General features: G+C 41.5%; 1 pseudogene; it reads right to left on the bottom strand.

Moving 5' to 3' along the window:
* Nucleotides 1–5,573: 5,573 nt before the first annotated feature.
* LOC114493981 lies at nt 5,574–6,376 on the bottom strand (annotated as a pseudogene).
* Between the last annotated feature and the right edge of the window lie 17,792 nt (nt 6,377–24,168).

The following is a 24,168-nucleotide window of genomic DNA, read 5'->3' as shown; positions in this document are numbered from 1 at the left end:
GTTTATTATTTTAGATAATTGTATAACATTTTCATAGTATCTCTCCACCTCATTTTACTTATCCTTTCCCCCAAGGATGGGCACTATTTCTAACTTCCATGCTACAAATAACATAGTTAGGAATATCCAGTACATGTTCTCAAAAGGATCTGATGTGAGCATTTCTGAAATATATACCTAGAAGTTGATTAATGGGTTACAGGACATTCTCACACTCAGTTCTCCAGTACTGACAGACTGCTTTCTGGGGAACCAGTGGACTAGTTCATACTCCCTGAAATGAAATCTAATAGTTTGTTATTCCTATGTTCTCTCCACCACTTGATATCATCCAATATTCTAGTTTTTGCAATTCTAATGGACGATGTGAAATTTTGTTGATGTGGAAACTGTCAGTATTTTTGTTGCTGGTGGTGTTGAACTTTTCTTCATATGATTGCTAGACATCTGGCCCTTTCCTGAGATTTGCCTGTTCACACCCTTTGCTTATTTTTCTGTTGGGTATTACATTATTTTCTTGGTGATTTACAGAAGTCTTTTTTTTGTCTTGTTTTCATTTTTATTTTTGGGGAGGAGGATAATCTAGATAGTAATCTCTCCTGTCTTTAGATGTTGTAGATACCTTTTCTGGTCTGTTAACTTTTTCTAGGGTAGCTCTTGTGAACCCTGAGGAAAAAGAGGCCACTAAGAAGGGCTCCGGTGGCTAACTGAGCTCAAATGAATAAAAATAGGATTTAGCAGCCATTTCTACATAGGGGTCCTCATGCAAATTATACCTCAGGAAGAAGTCTGCATTGAATTAATTACCTGTCTCTGCCCTGAAATGCCTGCCCTGTGTTTCTGCTATCTGAGCCAGCCCTTACGATGGACTTCCTGAAATCCTATTTAGAACAATAGGACTGAGACTGGCCCCATCCATTCAGCTGCACAGATCTGTCCAATCAGAGAGGCTCTATTATGACCAATCAGGACAGTGCCTTGTGGACCAATCAGACTTCGAGGATTCGGAGTCCTCATTTGCCTGGACACAGACCAATCAGGGACCAGGGGCAGGGGTTTTGTCTATATAAGCCAGGTCCCTCCTGGCTCAGGCAAGTGCACTTTTCCTTTCACTGATGAGTGGAGACTGTGTTGTTTCCCAGGCTCCAGCTAAAACACCCAGGATGTCCCACTGGAGCAGAGCAGCACAGAGTAGAGTGGAACGCAGAGGAGACATTGTCATTGAACCACACTTCTTCATTTTCATGAAGTTAAGCCCGTGCAATTTTGACATTGAGATTTGAAGATTTAGCTTCATGTTCAAAAAGTCTTCATACACTCATAGGCTACATTTTATTTTATAAGCTTTTTACTTGTTGCAGTTAGGTCTTTAATCTATCTCAAGTTTGCTTTTGAATATAGCGTGGAGCATGGATCCAAATTTATTTTGGGAGAGGTTTAGCATTGTTTTGAAAGTTCAGATATAATCATAGTATGAATAAATTCTCTCTTAGCTGGAAAAATCTAAATATTTGAATACCTGGAAATCATACAAAACTAATTTCTTTTGTTTGTTTTGTTTTATTTTGTTAGAGAACCATCCCCAAGAATTCATCCTTTGTTCTGGCTCCAAAGGAAAACTTTATCTTTAGTACCTGTATTAATCTTTTAAGGCTACCACAACAAAGAAGCACAGTCTGTGTAGCTGAAACAACAGAAATTTATTGTTTCACAGTTCTGAAGGCAAGAAGATCAATACTGTCGCCAAGGTGGATTTCTCCTAAAGCCTCTCTTCCTATCTTGCACAGCTATCTTCTCCTTGTGTCTTCCCATGGTATTGTGTGTGTGCATGCGTGTGTGCGTGTGTGTATGAGAGGGGACCCCCAATGCCAGAACTTATTTATTAAAAAATTGTGTATTTATTCTTACATGTTTAAACTTCAGTCACCTTGAAAGTACTCTCCATTTGATGCAATATACCTATCAAGACCTTTTTCCACTGCCCAAAATAGTTTTTGAACTTGTCGATTTTGATGCCTTTTAGTGCTTCTGCTGTTTTTTGTTTCATGTCTTCCACATTGGCAAAATGTTTTCCTTTGAGGACTTTTTTCATCCAGGGAAACGAACAAACAAAATGTTGCTTGGGGCAAGATTGGGTGAATAGGGAGGGTGGGGCACAGGGGTCATGCTGTTTTGGTTAAAAACTGCTGAGCACTCAGCATGGTGTGCGCCTACGCTCTTGTAAATCATGCATCATGAAATGGGGAAATGCATTGAAAGAATCTTCAGAAAAATTCACTGAAGCCGAATGCAGCCTCTCACAACACCAGCTGGCACACTGATACAGATGTGTTTCCAGAACTCTCACCTAGTGGGAGTGCTACAAGGGGCCCACCCTCCAGAAGATAACTCCGAGTTTTTCTGGGTCCCCCCTTGTATGTTCTAATATCTTCTTCTTATGAGGATACAAGTCATATTGGATTAGGGTCTTCCTTAATAACCTCATTTCATCTTAATTAAGGTGAAGACCCTATGTCTCCCAACATAGCCACATGCCAAGGTATTGGGACTTAGGGCTTCATTCAATGTATGAGTGGGGCATGGGGTGGGCACAATTTGTCCCATAAATGTTTTCACCTACAGCTATGGAGGCTGAACAAATCCGTGATTAATACAAGTTTGATTGTGGATGACTTTTCAAAGGACATTTCACTTTTGGTAAATTTAGAATAACATTCTTGGGAAAAAAAATATAATGTTCTGTATTTTAATTTGTGAATCTGTCTTGTGTAAGCTCTCAGTAAACAATACATTATTGCCTTGAAAACAGAATACCTCTAGAAATCAAGGGAGACTTGTATTAAACAGAGAAAACAGGTATCATTTGAAGGCTCTTTATTTCCATGCTAAGACCTTAATTTCAAATGTCGCAATGTGTCGTAGTTAGAGTGAAAGCTAAGCTACAGTTACAAAGAGGCTCCGAAACATAATGGCTGAAATGAATAGAAATTTATTTTTCTCTTACTGCAGGTTAGCTTTGCTCCATGTGGGCACCCAGGATCACAGATTCCTTCTGTGTGGTCATGTTGTGCTTGTCTGTGAGATCCATGCTGGTTGCAGGCCCATCTGTGTCCCAGCTTGTGGGAAGGTCAGGAGAATGGAGAAGTGCGTAACAGTTGCTTTCTGCCCCAGACCAGGGAGTGGAATCCATCACGTCCCACTTTAACCGCACCCACGAGCATGTGGTCCTATGGCCACATCTAGGAGGCTGGGAACGAAGTCTTCTGCTGAACAGTTGCATGCCCAGCTACAATGAGAGAAGGGGAGGACTGACTTTAGTGGACAGTTAGTGGTCTCTGATGTATAATGGAAGTTCTAGTAAGTGATACCCTGTGTCTGTCGCCTAGTAAAGTGGCAACATGTTTAAGTTTCTGTGGTATTCCCTTGCCTCTGACCTCCTAGCGACCATGCCTTCTCTGTTTCCTCCTACTTATTTCCTTGAATTTTCTTGGCAACTGAGTCACCGACCTGTGGTAGAAGATACATCAAAAGACCCCATATTCTTTTTTTATTTTTAGAAAAATCTCCACCAGCTTAAACAGAAAAGCAAAACAAAACACACACAAGCACATACTCTAAATCAGGCAAATAATTTTTACTATTTTTAGTTTTAAGTATCACATCTTTTGAGGCATATTCTCTGCTTCCCTTTCAGCTCAAAGAAGTATAAAGCAGGAGTTTCCTAAGCTTGAGTTTAAGATCACTGTGATGTTGGTTTAACATCCAGTGGAGACTGGGTAATGCTGTAGCAATTTTCCATTTCATTCATAGGACAGAATTCGAGGATTGACAGAAGCGATTGCCAGTGGAGGGAAACGAGAACATAAACAGACACACACCGTGCGGTTGCATGCCCAGTACCGTGCACACTAAGGCACACTTCTGATTTCCCAGAGATAGTTTCTCCTACGGTGCTGGCAACCTCTCCTCCCTCCCTTGACAACACTGTCATTAGTGTGCTGACAGATTCCTTTCTCTAAATGTACCTGCTGGGAAAGAGCCACCATTGTGGGAGGCACAGGTGTGCTGGGGTTTTCTTGGGAGATTAAAGACTGTGAGGACAGAAAGTTGGTAAAAATGTATGAACCTTTAAACTGTTTTAGGGAGGATGTTTGAGAAGGGATCTTGATCAACAGTGTTCTTCCATGTCTTTGCAAGCAAAAATGGAAAAACGGCTTTCCTCTTTATGGTTGAAAACATGCACCGATAGTTCATTGTTAAAGTCATGCAGGCTCCCACTTCCCTGCATGCTTCGAATGAGTGGTGGAGGTAGGGATGGAAGGAGACCCTTATTGGAGCAGCCTTCTGGCAACATTGAATCCTCATGGCAGGAGGATTGCATTTGCATCCAGCTGGTCACTCACCCATACAAAACTCACCTGCGGAAGGAGATGAGGTTTAACCAAGTCCTTGTACAACACTATCCCATTTCACTGTGTTCTTTTGGTGTATCTGGCAGCCCTGTTCCCCGGTGGGGAAGTAATCAATGGAGACATTCTGACTCAGGTAATTCCTCTTGTAAGCTTCTGAATTGCCTCACAACAGGTACTTCTCAACCATTTGAAAGAGAAACTTCGAAGCTTTCTGACTTGCCTGGTAGCCCATGTTATTTGTATTTCATTCTTCCTATCTATTTCCCCGAAAGAGGTAAGAGTTCAAATGCATAGGTGAGTGACTGTGAGTAGAGTGGAGTTTATGAATGTGGTGGGAGAAGCTGCTATTTCAGGGCAACGTGGAATGAGCGGTGTGACTTACACACCTAGAAGGAAACTTCAAGAATTCAGCTGGCTCACTCTGCCACGGCTATGCAAGATCATCTGGAACTGGCCATGTCTCTCGGTCAGCCAGTGTCTGTGGTGCAGAGCAAAGGGGCTGCAAGAACCAGGTCTGCACCTGCAAGAGAGGAGCTGGCTCCTTGGCCATTGTCACAGCATCTGGGCTGAGTCCCAAAGCCTGGGTCCAGAGCTGCTCTCAGAGCTGGCTGAGAAGACCAAATTCTCAGGCTGATTTCCTGCCTCCCGAGGGATACGATTTGGAGTCCGAAGAGCTATGCGCAGCTTTTTCGCTGAGTAATGTCAAGTTAGGAACTTATTCAAAGTGTAGACTCTCAGGTTCTCCTGCTAGAGAGTGTGATTCAGTGGGGTTGGGTTGAATGTACATTTTTAAAAAGATTTTATTTATTTATTTTTAGAGAGGAAAGGGGGGGAGGGAGAGAGGGAGAGAGGGAGAAACATCAATGTGTGATTGCTGGGGGCCGTGGCCTGCAACCCAGGCATGTGCCCTGACTGGGAATCAAACCTGTGATGCTTTGGTTCGCAGCCTGCACTAAATCCACTGAGCTATGTCAGCCAGGGCACATTTTTATTTTTTAAATTATTTTTAAATTAAATTACATTTTTCCCTGCAAAATAACATTATTATTTTCATTTGATCCAGTGCCTAGGAGAGGGCTCCAGGCTGGTTAAAAGGATGCCTGTTGGTTTCGGGGAGAGGCTCAAGCAAAAGCCAGACACCAGTGGGGTGCAGAAGGGTGCTCAAAGACCTTCAGGCTCCAAAGGCTCCTCATTGTGAGTGAGGGTGAACCTTTTGAAGAGATACTCACCCAGTCCTGCCTGCGCAGGTTAGTCAGGTGGTGGCCCACCTTTCTGATGAGTTCTACCTCCTCATCCAGGGAGGGGCCCTCCAGGAAGGCAGAGAGATGGAGGTCTGTGTGGGCAGAACCCAGGGCCTGCAGATCCCAAAGGGCCCAGCTCAGGTTCTTCTCCAGGACCATGGCAGCTTCCACCATGTCCTGAGTGTTAGCCCGCTCACTGTGGGATGGATTCAGCATGTCCTGGGAGAGAACGCTTCTACCGCACTGGTTTTGCATCTTTAAGAGAGGCTCGGTGCCCTTGTGCTTCTTGTAAGCCAGCTCATGAGAGAAGTGGCCCAGCCCTGCAGAGCCCTAACATTCCTGTCAAACTAGGAGCCCAGATAGAGGTCTGCAGGTGCAGGTTAACCAGGGGGTTGATAGAAGCCTCCACCTTGGTGGAGTAATTCTGATGAATTTGGAAGCTCATGGTTGTTTGTCAATTAAAAGTTAAGGTAAAATAAACTGTGTTGGCTGGTCTTGGAGGCCAAGGATGGCTGAGATGGCTTCACAGGTGGTGACTGGAAAAAGGTTGGAGGGTGGTCAGAGCTGGAAGGAGGGGCCTCCCTGGGTCTGTTCCGTCCAAACACCGTTGGAGAGGGAGACTGATCTGGGGGACTGCCAAGGGCACTGCCTGATTCTGTATTTTAGAAACAACTTCTTCATATGATCCTCTTACAGAGTAAAGTTTGAGAAATGCTAGAGAAAGAGAGATGGGAGGGAGAGAGAGAGGAGAGACAGGGAGGAAGAGAATCTCCAATACAAAAACTACGGTATTCAATGGTAACAAGTAGACTGTGAAATTATGTGGATTATATGTCATATCTCAAATTTATATTTGCTACACTGTAGGTCCTAAAGTACTTCCTGGGCTACTGGTGAAAAGAAAGAAAAAGAAAAAAAAGAAAGGAAGGGAGGAAAGAAGGAAGGAAAGAAAGAGGGGAGGGAGGGAAGAAAGATATCTTTTCACTTTCTTTTGGTAGTAGACTAGGATTTTTTTATGTTGTTTGTTTTTTAAATCCTTGCGTGAAGACATGCTTTTGTTGACCTTAAATTGAGAGGATGGGAGAGAGAGAGAGAGACAGAGAGAGACACACACACATCGATGTGAGACAGAAACATTGATCGGTTGCCTCCTGTATGCTCCCCACTGGGGACTGAACTTGCAACCTAGGTAGGTACCCTGATCAGGGTGGAGCTCATTTTGGTCTACTGGGCAACACTCCACAACTGAGCCACCAGACCAGGGCTCAGCTAAGGTTTTTAACACCCTCATATTCCCAGGAGTTCTTTCTTGGATGGAACCTAAATATCTCTCATCCAGAATTTTAAACCTGTTTTGAGCAAGGAGGAGAACAACCAGTTTGAACAAGTCTTTTGTAAGTTTTAAACCCTAAACTTGATTTTCTTCAGGCAGAATAATTCTATTTTACACCTTTCACCATGAGGCCTGATTCAAAGCTCTTTAATAAAGCCCTGCGCCCTCTAGCCAGAGGCCAGGCAGAGCAATGGCAATCAGACCAGGAGCTGGCTGCCACTAGCTGTGGAAAGGTTCATAAACCTTTCAGGGGGACTGGGTATTGTTGGCAGGACTGCAAAAAGGCCAGGGATTGGGCCACAGACCTGTCCTGCTAACGGCTACTGTTTATAGGGTCTTTCTTTGTGCCAGGTGCTTTACCTGAGTTATGGCCCATGATCTGTGAGCAGCCACTGCTATTAATATCCTTCTTTTACAGGTGAGAAGCTAAGACTTACAAAGTTCAGTCACTTTTCTGAGGCCGTTATCCAGCAAGTGGCCACTCCAGGCCTGGGTGGAGAGCCAGTGTACTGAGCTACAAGCCCCCCACCCCGCCCCGACACCCACCCAGAAAGTTGCAGCCATCCATAGTGTGTCCCCTCTCCTGCCCTTTGGTGACACTCGGCCCCAGGGCTGCCCCTGGGCCACTCAGTCTCTGTCGTAACCCCCAACCTCCATTATAATTCCTAATTTATGCTACTTTTCTCTTGGGAAACTGTATTTCTCTCATTCAGAATATTTAAGAGTAGAATTCAAATAAACCGATGCGGATGTATGGGTGGGAGACAAACCTTTTATATTTGTCTGCAACAATCACATTTTATCTGTTTCCATGTGTTTTGTTTATACACAGGTTTGGCCTGGATATGTAAAGGTTGGGCCCCTAAAATGCTTCCACATTATATTCTCTGATTCATTGTTGTTTCTTTTGTTTAGTCATCGACCCAGTTACTTTTTTTTCAATATGTGTTTCAAGTAGACATTTATGGAGCATCTATTTTATGCTAGGTTTTTGAACTTAGGTGTGTTTTTCCTATTTTTTATTTTTTATTAAAGAGTTTATTTTTAGAGAGAAGGGAAAGGGGGGGGGAGAGAGGGAGAGAAACATCAGTGTGTGGTTGCCTCTCATGTGCCCCCCAGGGGACCTGGCCTGCAACACAGGCATGCGCCCTGAGGGAACTCAACTGGCAACCTTTTGGTTTGCGGGCCAGCACTCATCCCACTGAACCACACCAGCCAGGGACAGGTGTGGTTTTTGAATGGAAATATCTTACAGGCTAGTGAGAAGATGAACAAGGACACAGATGATTGCAATATACATAAATGTCATGCTGTGTGAGATGCACAGGATACTCTGGGAACTCAGCAGAGGCACCTAGCCAGATCTGGGGCAGTCAGGGAGGTTTCCTGGCAGGTGATGGCTGAGCTGGGTCTGGAAGGAAGCAGAGCAATGAGATAAATAAAGGTGAGCGGGGGTGACCTAGATGAAGTAGAATTACTGCATTTTCTAGATTTTATATGAATAGAACCCTGTAGTATACACTGTCTTTTTTCACTTAGTGTAAATATTTTGAAGGTTATCCATATTGCATATATCAACAGCCCTTTTTATTGTTCAGTTTTATTCCATTTTGTGGGTATACCACAATTTGCTTTTGTGTTCACCTCTTGATGAACATTTGGGTTATTTCCAGTTATTGGCTATTAACATATTAAGGTGCTAGTAATGTGTAGAAGTCTTTGTATGTATGTAACACTTCCTTTCTCTGGGGTAAATACCTAGGAGAGGGATGGCTGGTATTTTTTACTTAAAGAGACAAACTGTTTACAGAAACGCACCATTTCACATTCCCCCCCAGCAGTGTATGAAAATTCCAGTTCTTTCACATTTTTGTTGACATTTGGGGTGTTCAGTTCTTTGCATTTTAGCCATCCCAGCAAATCTATATAGTAGTGGCTCATTGTGGTTTTACTTTTCATTTCCCTAGTTACTAACACTATTGAACACCTTTTCATAGTCTCCTTTGCAAACCATTTATTTTTTTGCTGATGCGCCTGTTTGCATCCTTTACCTGTCTTTCTATTAGGTTGCTGGCTTTCTTAATAGTTTTGAGATTTCTTTGTATAGTCTGAACACAAGTTCTTTTTTACAAGATTTATAGATGTTTTCTTCCAGGTTGAGGCCTTTCTTTTTACTTTTGTAACATTGTCTTTGAAGATTATTTAATGACTGGACATTTTGGGGAGTCCCAGGATCCTTGCTTCAACCTGAGATCACTCTGAAAGGACATCTTTGGTCCAGAGCTCCCTGTGGGGTGGGCAGGGGCTCTGTTGCAACTGCGTTGTGTGTCAGCTTCTCCCTCTGCTCAGTCAGCCAGCTGACATCTCCACATCTCTCTTTCCAGAGGGTGCTCTCCAATAACCCCTTATGTGCAAGACTCCACAGAGTCAGTTTCTGGGAACCAAGCCGAAAACAAGACCCAGCACTGTTTTTGCTTGCTGTGAATCCCTACTCTGGAAGTAAATCCTACCCTATACACACAGAAAAATGTACATTGAAGCATATCTGTCTCTAGTTACAATTCTGGAAATGAAGTCTAACTCAGGAATATTCTTAATTTTCTATCCCCTCGTTTCCGTAAAGAATCTATATGTTACTTCCCCAGAGCAAGGCACCACTCTATAAACATATAGATTCCGTAAAGAATCTATATGTTACTGAGCAACACACTACTCTACTGGTCTTTCATGTGGCTCTAGATGTAGTGCTCCTGGGTCCCCAGCCGCTTCCCTGTTAGCCTGCCCTCTGACCTCAGTCATTTACATATTCAGTAGGCAGATGAACACTCTGGCATCTCACAGCTGGCTGGTACAAAGGGTGGATGGAGCCTGATATATAACAGATACAATTTGAGCCATCTGAATTTGTGGCAGCTCCATAACTTATACATGGGAGTGGCTTAGGCAGCTGTCTCACGGGGTGGAGCCCAGAATAAAGGTGTCTGAACCTGCCTTTGCAAAACAGTTCACATAAGACAGAAAAAAAAAACATCAATTGTGTATATTAAAAAAATGAGAGATGAGGAAGTTGATGGACGTTACAGGAATGTTTCTCCGAGCCACCCCTTGGCACTGGTGTTTTTGAGTGGCTTGCTGTTTTATGTTTAAGATTCATTTGGTGTTGCTGAGGACATTGGTGCCCCCTCCTATTTTTAAAAGTTAAGTCTGATCTCTCTTTTGAGTTTTTCCTCTATAGTTTGCCTTTCCTCCTTCAAGTGTTTGGATAGTAAATTTACCTTTACACATGTTTGTGCTCCCAGCTATACATATCAATTTGTAAAAAGCCAAATGGAGAACAGCTTAGCATCACTGAAATGTCAGGAAAATGCCCAGAAGGCAACAATTCAATACTGGAGTTTCAAATTTTGAGAATAGAATTAGGCCACTAAATCAGTTTTCCTGCCTGTGTCACGGACCATAGGGATATGTCCTAGTTCTTTTTTTAAAAAAGGGCATTTGAACCTCACTCAGTATAACTCACAGATCTGTGCTGGGGACCTGTGGGAAGCCCTTGGACTTGAAACTAATTGAAATCTGCATTGAAATGGCCTTTTCCTTTCTTCATTAAATATCTGATTTGCTGTGCAACCTTTTTCTTTGGCTTGCTTGCATTCTTCTTTTTTTAGCTGCACAAATGGGCTATTCTCCAAGGTGTAAAGAGAAGAAAAAAAGAAAAGAAGAAATCAGGACTGAATCATGCAGTTTGTGAGATCACAGATGTAATTTTTCCTTCTGTATTAGGGGAAAGGATACACTTACTTTAATTTAGAGAGGAGATGAGCCAGTTGTCAATACTAAGTATTATTATCATGTTTCCAATGCCACAGTTGAAGCAAAAAATATCCTTGTCTGAAGAGTGAGGAAAGATGAAAACGTAGGTCTGGGTCCATCATTATCATTCACCTCATACCATGAAAACTCTGCCTCTGATTGCAGGCTGGATTTGCTCTGGACCACAGTTTCTTCTGCAGGGCTTGACAGGTCCTGGTTTTCCAACAGTCTCCCTGTTAGCATGCTGCCTCTTTGCTCTGCCTACTCCCGCTGCACCTGCTTTGGTAGTGATTGTTCCGTGCACATAGGTACCCTTGCCTTCAGAGATTAGAGTGCATGGTGAGCAGAAATAAACCAATGGATTTCTCAGGGACTGCCCAAATTCCACCCATCTGCTGGACAATAACGGAAAGATCTCTCTTGGGAAAGTAATGTTTTCCTTTGGGAACAGAGGGTTAGAAATGTGTTTACAAACTGCTTATAGCCCCTTTCCCACTGCATCATTTCTTCTACTTTTTAAATTTGTAATTGCATTGTATAGCCAAAAAATGGTAGAAAGGCTGATTTTTAATATTCTATAGAAAAAAAGTAAAAAAAAATTCCCAAGTATGTTTATTGAGATTTCTCCAGCAAGTCTAAGAGAAGTCTTAGAGGACTGCAGATTCATACCTCCTGTGAATATTCCTCTTCCTTCCATACAAAGCTGGGGATTAAAGAGACAACAGGGTAAGAATTATTGCCAGTTGTTCAGTGGGGAGCTTAGTAAGAAAATTACTTATTATTTTAACATTTAGACATTATTTGATCAACACTGCACCTTTCTGGGTAATGAGAAAGCTCCTCCCTAAGGCCTGGATCAGTGGAAGTAACTCTGCGGAAGGAAATCTTTACTATGATTTACCATTCAGGACAGAAGACTATGTATCCCAGGATTTAAAGGGAAAGGGGTCCTCCCTTCTCCCTGACACTCTTAGCGCCCAGGGTTACTTGAACTTGCAGAGTGAGGCACTCCGCTGCTGCTGACTTTGTTTTTAATTTCTGACTACAGATCTCTTCAGAGGACAGGCCAAATTTCTGGCGCCGTGCGGTGTAGGGGGGTATATGTTGGCACTGCTTCCACTCCCTGATATGTTTCAGGAACGAGTTTTTTCTTCTCTTTAACGGCAGTGCAGTGACCCAGAAATAGGGCTGCTCCACTTTCGTGTGTGAGTAGGGGACACACTTCTCTTCCCTGGCATGTTTATCTGCTAGCACTTTGATATTTCCAATTTGGAGATTATAGGAGCAAGTAAGTAAATATTAGGTAAGAGGCAATAAAAGATATGGAAATCTAGGTTAAGCCAAACATCATAAAATGGGGAGACAGAGTCATAAACCAGTTGTACTTGCTTTTCCCTATACTATCATAAGATTGAAAGAAAGAAAAGTAGGGAAGTGGGAAGGAAGTCTCTTGTCTCAGAGAAGTCCGTTAAAACTCTGGATTCTGCATTTATAAGATAAAGAAGGTTGTGCGGGCAAAGCTGGAAAACCCCTTTGAGGGCTGTGAGGCTCCAGACCGGGACACTTTATAATGTTTCCAGTGAGCTAATTTCTGGAGAAAATTCATGTGAAGGTTTGAATTGTGTTTTGGCAGGAATTGTTTGAATAATTGACTTGAATGAGTTTAATTGGTTATAAGAGAGTGTTTTATGTCTTTGGATGATGTAATTATTGCTTGCATCGAGTTCCTGCGGGAATGATTTAAATGTTGGATGTATTTGAATTCCATTGGTTGTACAAGTGTGCATTTGAGTTCTGTGAGTTTGTTTTGCTCCTTCTGATGTCCTGAGTGTCCTGTGACCATGGGCCATTATTATCTCACCACCCCAATTAAGACGTCAAGTATCCACCAATTCCTTCGTAAAAAGAGATGCAAGGTCACCTCGAGCAGACCTGTCAGCACTGGGGAGTTGCGGGATGTGTCTCTGCAAAGAGGGATCTTCTGCTGGGGGGTGGGGGGCCTATGCCATTTGGAAGACGGGGCCTTCCCTCAAGCCTATCAACCTGAGGCATAGTCATAACATTCCACTCTCTCAATTTTTCCTCCTTAACTTGACAGGGGCTTCCATGGAGATTTAGGGGTGGTAATACCATAGCATATGAGAGTGCAACTAAGCCATTGGCTGCAACCAACACTATGGTATGGGCAGCTGCTGGTAACAAAGAACCTGGCGGCAGGAATGAAGCCAACAAAGTTGACTGCTCTGCATTTAGATTGAGGCCAACCCAATATACCCATCCACAAGAATTGGGCTTCACTATCCTTCCAAAATTCTTTTTCTGGGCTATACCATTTTATGATCATATAATAGCAGCATTTGACGGCTAGGGAAACTTCTTTAGACATAGTTATATAATTTAATGATCCATAGTTTTATGCTTGGAAGGTATAGAAAAGTAGAAGTTCCAAAATGTTAAATTAATTGCTGTACTCCTCTAGCAAATCCCTATAGAAGTTAAAGACAGGATAGCCAGTGTGACTGGGTAGTGAGTGGAATCATTTCATATTATCGAAGTTTGATCACCTGCGTAAAATAACTTTTAGTGTGTTATTTGGAATGAAGCATAGAGATTACCTGTATTCTTTACCCTACCATGAAGCCCAAGGGGCCACTGGCAGCAAAGAACCTAGCAGAGGATATTTTGATTCTTGCCTGCGTTGCTGCTATAAATTTTAAGATCTATAGTAAGATCTTAGTAAATATAGTAAAATTTTAAATCTACAGTAAGACTACACAAAAGTCTAATTACCCATAACTGCAATGGAAGAAGTTTCTCTACTTCAAGGGTTCTTAAACTTTTCTGTGTGTGTGTGCTATGATGGCTTTGGCAGTCTGCTAAAGCTTGCTACTCTTCATCAGAATAATCTTTTTTAACTGTTCAGAGAACAGTTAAGAATTCAGAGAAAATATCACATCGAATACAGGTTATCAAAATAATTAAAGAACTGTGACACAGTGTGTGTGCTTCTTATTTACATATTAAATAACAGAATCTAATGGCTGGCCTAATAATCATCATAAATCCAAATAATGACATATATAGTATTTGAGTATATCTGCAAAAACTGCCATGAGAAATAAAAAATATTAAGGAATTGTGTCTGTGACAAAGTTACAGGTACTGTTGATGTGACTGTGGTTTGGGTCTCTCATTTACATTTGAATGAAAGACTAAATTTCAGTTAGATGGTAATGAAAATAAATGATATAATTTAATTGTTTTTCAATTCAAGTTACGGATTCTTTGAACGCCATCCCCAGGCCCTTGCCTGTGGGTTTAAGATGAGCAACTCCTCTGTTGGGTTTCCCAGCCATCTTTCATCACTTGCTTCGCTGAGTTGGTGTCGAAATAGGAGTTCCACACAGGTTTTCAGTAGGGGCAAACTGGTGACCTCATTGGAAAGCTGAGTATAGTCAGCAGAAGGCTGCAGTCAGAACACAGGCTGGGTGAATTCTAGATCAAATTATGAAGTAATAAAAAGTTTTTTCTGTCCTGTGCATAATCTTCCTCCAAGTCAGGGGCTCGGTGCTTCTGGGTGATATGAACAATTTAATTAGATGTAATTGTTGGTGACAATTCTTTAGCCTCTGGATGGATATATTGAGTGTGTATATTTACACACTGAGGGAGTGTGCCTACAGGGAGATGACACTATTTAGTCCAGAGGAATACATGGTAAATGATGGATTTTGGGGTTCTTTGACACTTGGGTAGGTGGGTAAAGGGGTGTTCTTGTTCGTTACTGGTATCTCCCAGTCACCTTTGAGCTGACTGTTTCTCTTGCCTACTCATAAGCCAGTTATAGGTTATATTTAGCAAACAGGGGAAGTAGCTCTTTTTCAGTTTGCTTTCGGTTCTACTGATCCTGGCAGTAACATTTCCCCAGGGGCAGGAAAATACTCCTTCAAGTTGAACATCTCATTTGTAGGGCTGTCATTTGAGGTGATAGTCATTTATAGTTTGTAGAGGGATGATTTCATTCATATGAGTGAACAGATGGGTTAATAAAGCTGTCTGAAGTAGTAACCTGGTTCACAAGCTATTCCAGGGACATCCAGGATGGTGTGTGATGCTGAATGCTGAATTACCAATAGTCTATTAGATTATAAGCACCTTGAAAACTAGGGTTAAATCTCATCTAAACCAGGTGCTTGCCAACTCAGAGTAGAGAAAGTTTTACTTTTAGGCTTTAAGAGGTAGAGGTGGTACAGTGTATGCTGCTGTCATTTAGCATAGAGAAAACATTCAATCTATGACAAATTAATCCATAAAAAGGAATTGTGATCTATTTTCTGCTATTTTATTCTGAATGTGTTTTCTTATTTTCCAATGTCTCTAACTATAAAATGGCATTGGCATCTTAAAAGAAATGATTGCATAAACCAAATACACTTTTTCAAGAATTGACCCTCTCTGACCTTTAAGTGTAGGGATGCTTTCAATTTGTTGTCTTTATAAAAAAATTATTTTATTGTTGTTCAATTACAGTTGTCTGCATTTACCCCCCACCATTCCTCCCCCATCTTAAGTTCCCAAGCTTTGTTACTTTTTGTGGCGAGCTTGGTTTTATTTTATGCTTTGTTGTGGTATGCACTGAGATTTGTCGTGAAGCCCCATAAGGAGGGAAGACAGGAAGACAAGAGGGGAGGCTGTCATTTTGCTGGCCTCCTACTGGGCTCCACTGCCAGAGTGTACCCGGCACGCAGCACTCATGCTGGATGGTACAAGGCAATGACTATCAGCCTGCTTTCATGTTACAATCACTTAAGGAGCTTTTGAAAAATACCATTTATATAAGAACTTCTGCAGGTGGAACTTTGTCTTTGGAAAGTATTAATGGTACTCTAGGTGATTCCAATATTCAGCTAGTGTCAAGAATTATTGGTAAAATGGATGTGAATGGTCCATCACCCAAATGAGTAAAATTTAAAACTCAGATTACTTCTTGTTCCCAGCCTTAATTTTGCTATTAGCTTCACTTTTTCTTTTGGTATATTTAATTCCTAAGTTCAAAGTTCTTACATTGTATAAAATTTGGGAGAATCAGAGGAGCCTCTTTACTTGTAGGTCATCTATCCACAGAGGTTGTAATTGTGTGTCCATCATCCCACTAGATAGCCTGTTGGGTCTAGTGGTATGGCTTGGGTCATTGGCACTTTTCTGTGATGTGGCCCTAAGACTAGGACTAAGGGGGTGCTGCAAAACTCAGTATCATATAAATGGCATTCGAATGCAAAATTCAAAACATTAAATGAATTCAAAATTTTATGATGCACAATATATCAACATTTTAATGAAAGACAGGATTTGCGTGCCCTCCATCACCAGCCCCTCTCCTCGTGGGAAACACAGCCTGTCCGGCAGCACTGCTCTTTCTTCCCGCCTGTCCCTTCGGGTGGAGAAAAATCTCGCTTAACCCAAGAAACATCCTTTTACCTTCATGCTTGCATATTTGGCTAGCATATTTGATCTCCCCAGGAGTATTTTCTCTTATTCCTCCCATCTCCAAAAAGGGCCTAGACTTTCGGTAGCAAAATATATGAAGGAAACTATTTAACAGGAAATTTTTTTTTGGCAATTTGCCATACTCCTTTTCTTTGTCACTGAGCACAGAATTCACTATTTGGGGTAAAGGAGTGGGTGTGCATGTAGTATAAACATATTATGTGTGTGCATGTGTGTGTGCATGAGGGAATATGCAGTCAGTATGTGCCGGGGAATTGGCAGTCAATCCTACTGCTCTGTCCCTCCCCTCCCTTCCTCCCTCCCTCCCTCCCTCCCTCTCTCCCTTCCTTCCTTCCTTCCCCTAATAAAGGTAAATCAGTGGAGAGTACAACACATTTTTCTTAATTCTTAAAAACACAGATCCTTGTTTTCACCAGAATTCTCTGTCTTCTATACCAAGTGTTTCTTGGAGTGGGTCTTATATAGGTTACTAACCAAAAAGTTCAACCCAGCAGGGCGCTGCCAATGCATCAGAAATGTCTATAGCATTTGCTGACCCCTTAGGCACTGTGATTTGCACAGGAAAATGCTCAACTTTCTTACTTTATATTTTGCTATTTGAGGAATTAAAAAAAAACTGTGTATGTATCTGTCTCCAGAGCCCTTTGTGGAAACAAGGCCTCCATCCATCTCTCAGAGCTCCGAGGCCACCATCTTGCTTCTGTATCTTCTGCTTTGGTTGCCTGGGTGTTCTTGAATAAAACCCTCCTCTTCCTTTGGCCACAAATAAGAACCACATAGAAATTAGCTCAGACAAGTCAGGCTCTCACGATGCCCCTATGCAGGAGTATCTGAACCTTAGCAGGTCAACACGGCTTTAAGCTTGATGTCTCTCATTCTCTCACACTCCATGTCCAATTTCTTTGTAAACTCTGGCAACTCTAACTCAGGATCTTCCAGAATTTTCTCAGTTTTCCCCAGCTCTGCTGCCGTCACCCTGGTCCCAGTCAGCATGTTCTTCCCCTGGGATAGCTGCAGCGGCTTCCTAACCGGGTGGGGGCAGGAACTGCATAAGCTCATCTGCATGCACACTCTTCCTCCCGAGGCACCCGGCCGGCCTGTGTTTCCCAGGCGCTGGCATCGGTGGAGCTGTACGGCTGGTTCTCACCGGAATGAGAGGGGATGATGCTTGTCTCCTCAGGTGGAGGAGTGTGTTTCCTCTTCACGCTCTTTCTCTTCTCACATTATCCAGGTCAGCAGAGAGAAGAACCCAGAGGATCCGGGGGGGAGAGAGGTCACAAGATGGAAAAGACCTGGTGCCCTGAAGTACTATGTGGATCCGAGTCATCACATCGGCCCGCACCGGACTTCGTGTGAGTAGGCAATCATCATACTGTCCAAATAGCTGTGTGGCTGGGTGCCTCACCTTCTCAGCAGTATCTTTTCTGACCATGCCATTTAATACTGAACTCCTATCCTTCTTCTGTGTTTCTGTTTTTCTTCACCGCATTTATTATCATCTAACGTACATATTGATTTAATTTATTGTTTGTCAACCCTCCGCCCTACCCTTATTCTTGAACAACTGGCCCGTGTTTTATCAAATAGGGAATGGGAATCTTGTAACTGATCATATCTCCCTTGTTTTTTATTAGATCTAAAAGTTCAGGAGACTTTGTAATATCCAGTTAAGGAACTATGTATTAACTCTTCCTGATTTTGTCTTACTATTTGGTCTTCATTACCTTTCACTCTGATTTGGTTAAATTAAATTAAATTAAAAATTACTGTTTTATATCTATTTTTGTTCCAAATATTTTCTGAAGTGAGGCAAGTTATTAAAAAGAATTTATCTTTATACCCCCTAATGACAGCAAGCTTTGTGCAAATAGTCATTAAAAAGAAGTTTAATCAATATGTTTTTTAAAACCTCATTTTTTATTTAGGAAGATTTTCCCTTGTTATTCTACCAATCATCTTTCCAAATGAATACAATGTCCACTTATGTTGGCATTTTTCAATTTAGTTTGAACATATTTGGAGCATGCGTCAGGACAGGGGACTGAAAAAATTAGAGCAAAGCAATCCACTCTGAAAGGAAGGCACAGTTCCGGTCTGGATGGCGCTTCTTGCCTCTCTTTTGCCCTGACCCTTCTCACTCTTGTGACTTTCACCTGAGCCTGGCAAGACCTTACAGTTTGAGTGAGGGCCTCGGTTCCCATCTCTGCTCCTCCAGCAACCAAATGATGAAAGGTACACTCGTTCCCCCTTTTTACCATTTAACACAAGGAGGAGTGGATTAGCTCAGTCAGTCTCAAGGCTGGATTTAGCTTAAGTGGGCTGAAGTGTTCTTAAAAAATTACTAATTCCCTGGACCCTAGTTCTAGAAATTCTTATTCATTATATTTGAACAAAATGTTTTATTTTAAAAAATTATTTTTATGGTAATAAGTATTTGGGCATGGGACCCAAGTACTAATATATTTTGAAAATGCTCTCCATTTGATTCTTTTGCACAGCCAGAGTTGAGACCATTGTCTCACTAAGGTCTCTCCCAGTGCGGACATCCCGTGACCAGGAAGATATTTCTGGCCTCTCTGACTCTACAGAAAGTAAAATCTGAAACTCTTGTAATTCTGTTGGTTAACGTCTTGGAAGTTATGTTGCATTCTACCGCTAGATGGCGCAGGCAATTTTTGGGATAAAGGAGACTGGTTATTTGGGATTTTACTTTTCCTGAGCAATATCCTTGAGACATCTAGCTTAGGAAGCTTTGTGGGGACATGACACTTAAGTTCCTTTCCCTGAGCTAGAGGCACAGAAGGTGCAGCTGTTTTGCTTGACAAGTTGATAGAGAGAGACTCATTAAATGTGCTATCGTCTGAAGGGAGAAAGTGAACCCTTGCATAAATATTAGCTCACCCTTTTCTTATTTCCAGCAGGTGTGCGTTCCTTCTCTCTTCTCTATGTTTTCATTTTTCTTTTTCTGTCAGTGACTTCCATTTTCTTCTCTCTCCCCCTGGTTTCTGCTTCCCCTTTCTTGGTTTCTGCTTCTAATCACAATTTATTATCTGATCATGATAACTAATAATGGATTAAATTTTATTTTGCTAACTTTATGGTTGATTAAAAATTTCAGAAATTTGAAAATTACTCAGATATAACATTCTTAGAAGGGTGAACATATTCAGGTTACAGTGATAAATTCTTATTCAGGGGACTTTTGCAACAGCTGTGGCAGTGCCACCAAATCCAGTAAGAGAAAAAGAATGTCATGCCCTATCAAGGGAAAACAGTCAGAAATCCTCTCCTTACTTACAATACAATCTGAGTTATGGCCAAAGCTCTGCGTGTACATGTAAGTAAGGGTTTTGCAGAATAATCGGGGGTGCTTCTTTGCTGCTTTTCACTGGAAGATTTCAAAATGCACTTGGTGATTTATTCTATGTAGCTGCCTTCCCCACCCCCGCTCCGCCGGGCTGTCAAAATGGAAGACGTGTTGTGATTTTTTTTTTTTATAAAGAGAGATTGTATGTCTTCCCTGGCTTTGTTCTAGCCCAGCTGCTTGTCATTCAGGGAGATGCCAGACTCTCCATATCTGGATATACCACTGTGCTTTCTTCTCCCCTGAGTGACATCTACTGATGGGTCACTGCCTGGAACAGTAGAGCAAAGCATGGTGTGTCTCCATCCATGAAGGTCCCTTGTTGTTTACTTTTCTCGGGTTTCCATCTGGCAGCATTACATACCAATCTTCATTAAAACAAAACAAAACAAAACAACCAACAAAAACCCAAACAATGCAAAAACAAACAGAAATACAAGAAAACATTCTTTATATACTAGCTAATGTTATCAATTGCTTACTGTGTGCCAAGTACATTTTAAACAGTTGAAATATATCATTTAATCCTCACACCAGTATCGTGACATAGGTCCTATTATTTTTCACATTTTACACATGAGGAAGCTGGGTAAAGGCAGAGTTAAGTAAGTTTCTCAATAGCACACAGTTGATAGACAGGTGAGCAAAGCTCTGAGCCCAGGCAATCTGACACCGGAGACCATGCCCTTTTAACCCTACATCCCCATTGAAGGATAGACTCTCCAACTGGACAGTCTTTAGGAAAGCAGTCTTCCCTGTTAATGTAGCAACATTACCTTGATGTATGACTGGGCAGATGCTCCAAACCCACTTCCCCCTTTCTGGAGGACTAAGTGAATTCTGGCATACCCATTTCCTGTTGGTGAGGCAGCCAAGAGGAGGGAAACTTCCTTTTTAACAGTGATTGGCACTGTGCAGTGTGTCCGTACAAACCTAAGTACACTTAGGAAATGCACAACTGAGAGCACAAGCCTTGTTTGTTTCTTGCTGATTCACTTCTGAGTCACCTGACCGGGGCAGAAGATAGGGATTGATATATAAAAAACTTTAACAGTCGGCATTTGGAGCTCTTCCCCACCAGCCATACACTACCTTCTGTGGGTCAACAGAAGTCTAGAGAGAAAAGTCACATCCAGTTGGCCTGGAAGAATGCGTCAGTGTAATTCATGTGATTTGGGGCGTGAAGAGGGCAGACGGTAGTATTCTGAATGAGCTACTTCCAGGGGCATATAATAGTTTTGTGAATGGGAATCTAGAAGGTAGAAACTCATATAATGATTAGGGCTTTGAAATCTTTTCAAATCACATATGAAGAAACTGTAGCTACTAAAAGAGAAAACGAATGCAGACCTTGTTACTGAAGAATGATAACCTCAATGGAAGAATCTAAGAGTTAGCATCACTGAGCAGACATCCATGGGAGTTGACAAAGAGAGACTCATTCAAAGACTTCGATGACTCCATAAGCAAAGCTTGAGGCTTAGAAATACTCTCACATCACAGTGTGGGTCAAATTTCATGGGACAAAGGTGCATGTGTAGAACGACATAGAAAGGCTTTTAGAGGTTATTACCCTCAGCCACATTGGTTGAGGGGCAACACAAATTCCTTAGTGAGGAAGGACTATAGAAAGCTCAAAAATGACTAATACTTATTTATACATGGTAGTTTTGATGATTCTCAAGAAGTTTTTTTTTTACATCAGTTGAATCCCTTGGTGAAGGATTTCTCTAGGTTTTATTCTCTGTGAATCATTGTACCATGAATTATGCTGTTTCAGACTCACAATCAATTGCCTCCTGACATCTGATGATCCTATTAGGCAGCTCAAACTGAATGTTATCAAAACTGAACTTACAATCTTTCCCCTACACCTCTCATTCTCCCGTAAACCACATTTCAGAAAATGACAACACCAGCTGCCTGGTTGCCCTCATGTGAAGTATGGATGGCATCACTTTATGTTACTCTTTCCTCTCCTCATCCAATCCATCTACAAGGCTCATGGTTTCTGTCTCCTAATACCTCTTGCATCTATCTTTTTTCTTCTTTCCCAGGGTCTTTAAGTTCAAGATCTTGTCACTTCTCATCTTTATGATTGTCCTTCTGTCCCCACTTTGACAACATCCCTGTGTGTCCTTTTCTTTGGTTCAGTGATTTTTCTAAAATGCATATCTGATCATGTTCCTTTTTTGATTAAATTGCGTCACCAGTTTAATAGAGCTTTCAGTGTAAAGTAAACTCTGCCTTCGTACACAAAGTGCATGAGGGTTTGGACCCCGGGTCCCTCTCTCCCTTTACCTCCCCGTCACCCATGGTGTGAAGTTCCTCAGATGGTGGTTCTGTCACATTGTTCTGGCTTCATCCATGCTGTTCTTTCTGCTTGTCCCTCACAACTCAGCTCATGACACCTCTTCCAGAGAGCCTTTCAATGAGGCAGCTCAGCTGCACAGTGAAGATTTCAATTTTTCTCTTTTCTCTAATGTTTTCCTAATTTCTTTCTTTACCATCTCTTTAAAAATTTTGGTGTCAGGCTTTTCTCCCTCTTCATCGGTTATTTATTAAAATATTAGTTTCCTTCTGTTCTTTTAATCTCTCTCTTCTTTACCTTTATGCATGGACTGATACATGTCCATTGACACCAACTTTGGGCTTACTCTTTTTTATGTCCCTACTTTATTTCTCTTCATACAATGCTTTGTAAAAGAGGAAATATTTCATATGGTAACTTTTAGTCCCACCTTGTTAGTGATACTAACCTAAGGAAAAACCAGGAACACATGCATTGAAAAGTCCTTTAACTTAGTCTTCCTGTAATAACACTGTTCTCAGCAGTTAAAGGTTCGGCTACATCAAAGATAAATTTACTTTATTGATATGTAATCTTCAAAGAGAGTGTTAAGGTCTCTGAACCAGAGAGCCAACACAGATATGGGTCAGACGTCCAGGGAGTGATCATGGGTATGACTTATATAGTAAGGTAAAAGTTTTTATTTGTCAGCGATAAGACAGGTAGACCAAAAGCAGCCCCATTCATAAATTTGGTCTGGATCAGATCCACTTCATAGATATTAAACCAACAGAAGTGTGAGTTGCAATTGTTAGTGGCCTTGAATTGCCCCACCTTGGATCCTGAGAAATCAATGTGGCTTTGTTCAGCAGTGTCTGCCTGAAAGGACCATAAATCAGGAGCTTCCATATGCACTTTTTATTGTCAAGGCAATGGCAAAGAAAAATGATAGCAGTTATTCCATTTACACAGTTTGGTCTTTTTTCTTTCTCATTAACGTTTCTTCCAATTTTATTTCCTTTTTCTTTTTTGTGTCTGACTGATAGGAGCATATAGCTTTTGAGTTTTTTCTAGAGAAATATGTGATGCAAAACAGTATATAGTTCTTAGTTAGAAAAATGTCTTAGTCATTTTATTTGTTGCAACTCATCCTGGCTATCCTATATATTGAACTGGTCAACCAAGAGGTTATTCAAAATGAGCGTTTTGTATTTTGATGACTGGAAGCCACCTCTTAAAATTTCTTTTTCTATTTTTTTATTTTTTTGTTTTGATTTTTTAATTTTATCTTTTCCATCACCATTAATCCCCCTATGCTCTCTTCTACCTCCACCCCCTGCAATTACCATGCTGTTGTCTATGTCCACGAGCCCTTTCTCTTTTTCCTCTGTTTTGCTCTATCTCTCTACCCTTCCAACCACCTTCAGAGCCGTCAGCCTGCTCTCTATCTATGAATCTCTCTTTCTTTTCCTTGTGTGGGATACTACTCAGCCATAAAAGAGAAGAAAATTTTACCCTTTGCAATAGCATGGGTGGACCTGGAGAACATTAAGCTAAGTGAAATAAGCTAGTCAGAGAAGACAAATGCCATATGATTTCACTCCTATGTGGTGTCTAATGGACAAACTGGAAACCATCTTTTTAAATTTACTATCATAATTCTGTCTCAGAACTGTGACATTATATATGCTATCCATGTTACTGGATTTGTTCTTTTGCCCCTATTAGAAGCGACTGATGAATGGTAGCCTCAGGTGGTTATGCAATGATAGGTTAACTCCCATTGATGTGGCTTTGTGTGCTCATAGTGCCCTGACTCTTTGATATGTTGTGATCTGTTGTGTCTTTCAAGTAACTGGTCACTCATATTGTGAAGGTACCAAAGATTGTGAATGATTTTCTGTTTTACAAATTTTCCTGGATTCACAGTGATTCCTGTGATGAGGCTATTAGTGCCACTTGCTTTCTTTAGAGGGAAAAATAGTACTGCTGCAGACATTTGTCCTAGGTTTTTATGCTAAAAGCTAATTATTACCCACTATCTGTTTTCTTCCTTTTCCTTAGCAAAAGAAACCATGGCTTTTAGCTGGGTACACGTGTGGTTATAATAAAGACACTATTTCCCCATCACTCTTATAAATGGATGTGGCCATTGACTAAGCTCTAGTCAACGGGATGGAGGAAGCGCTGAGTGAAATTTATAGGAAGAA

Source organism: Phyllostomus discolor, chromosome 4 (assembly GCF_004126475.2).
Source record: "Phyllostomus discolor isolate MPI-MPIP mPhyDis1 chromosome 4, mPhyDis1.pri.v3, whole genome shotgun sequence".
NCBI classification, from domain to species: domain Eukaryota; kingdom Metazoa; phylum Chordata; class Mammalia; order Chiroptera; family Phyllostomidae; genus Phyllostomus; species Phyllostomus discolor.
The sequence above is the reverse complement of the archived record's forward strand: the minus strand, read 5'-3'. Positions and strand labels throughout refer to the sequence as shown.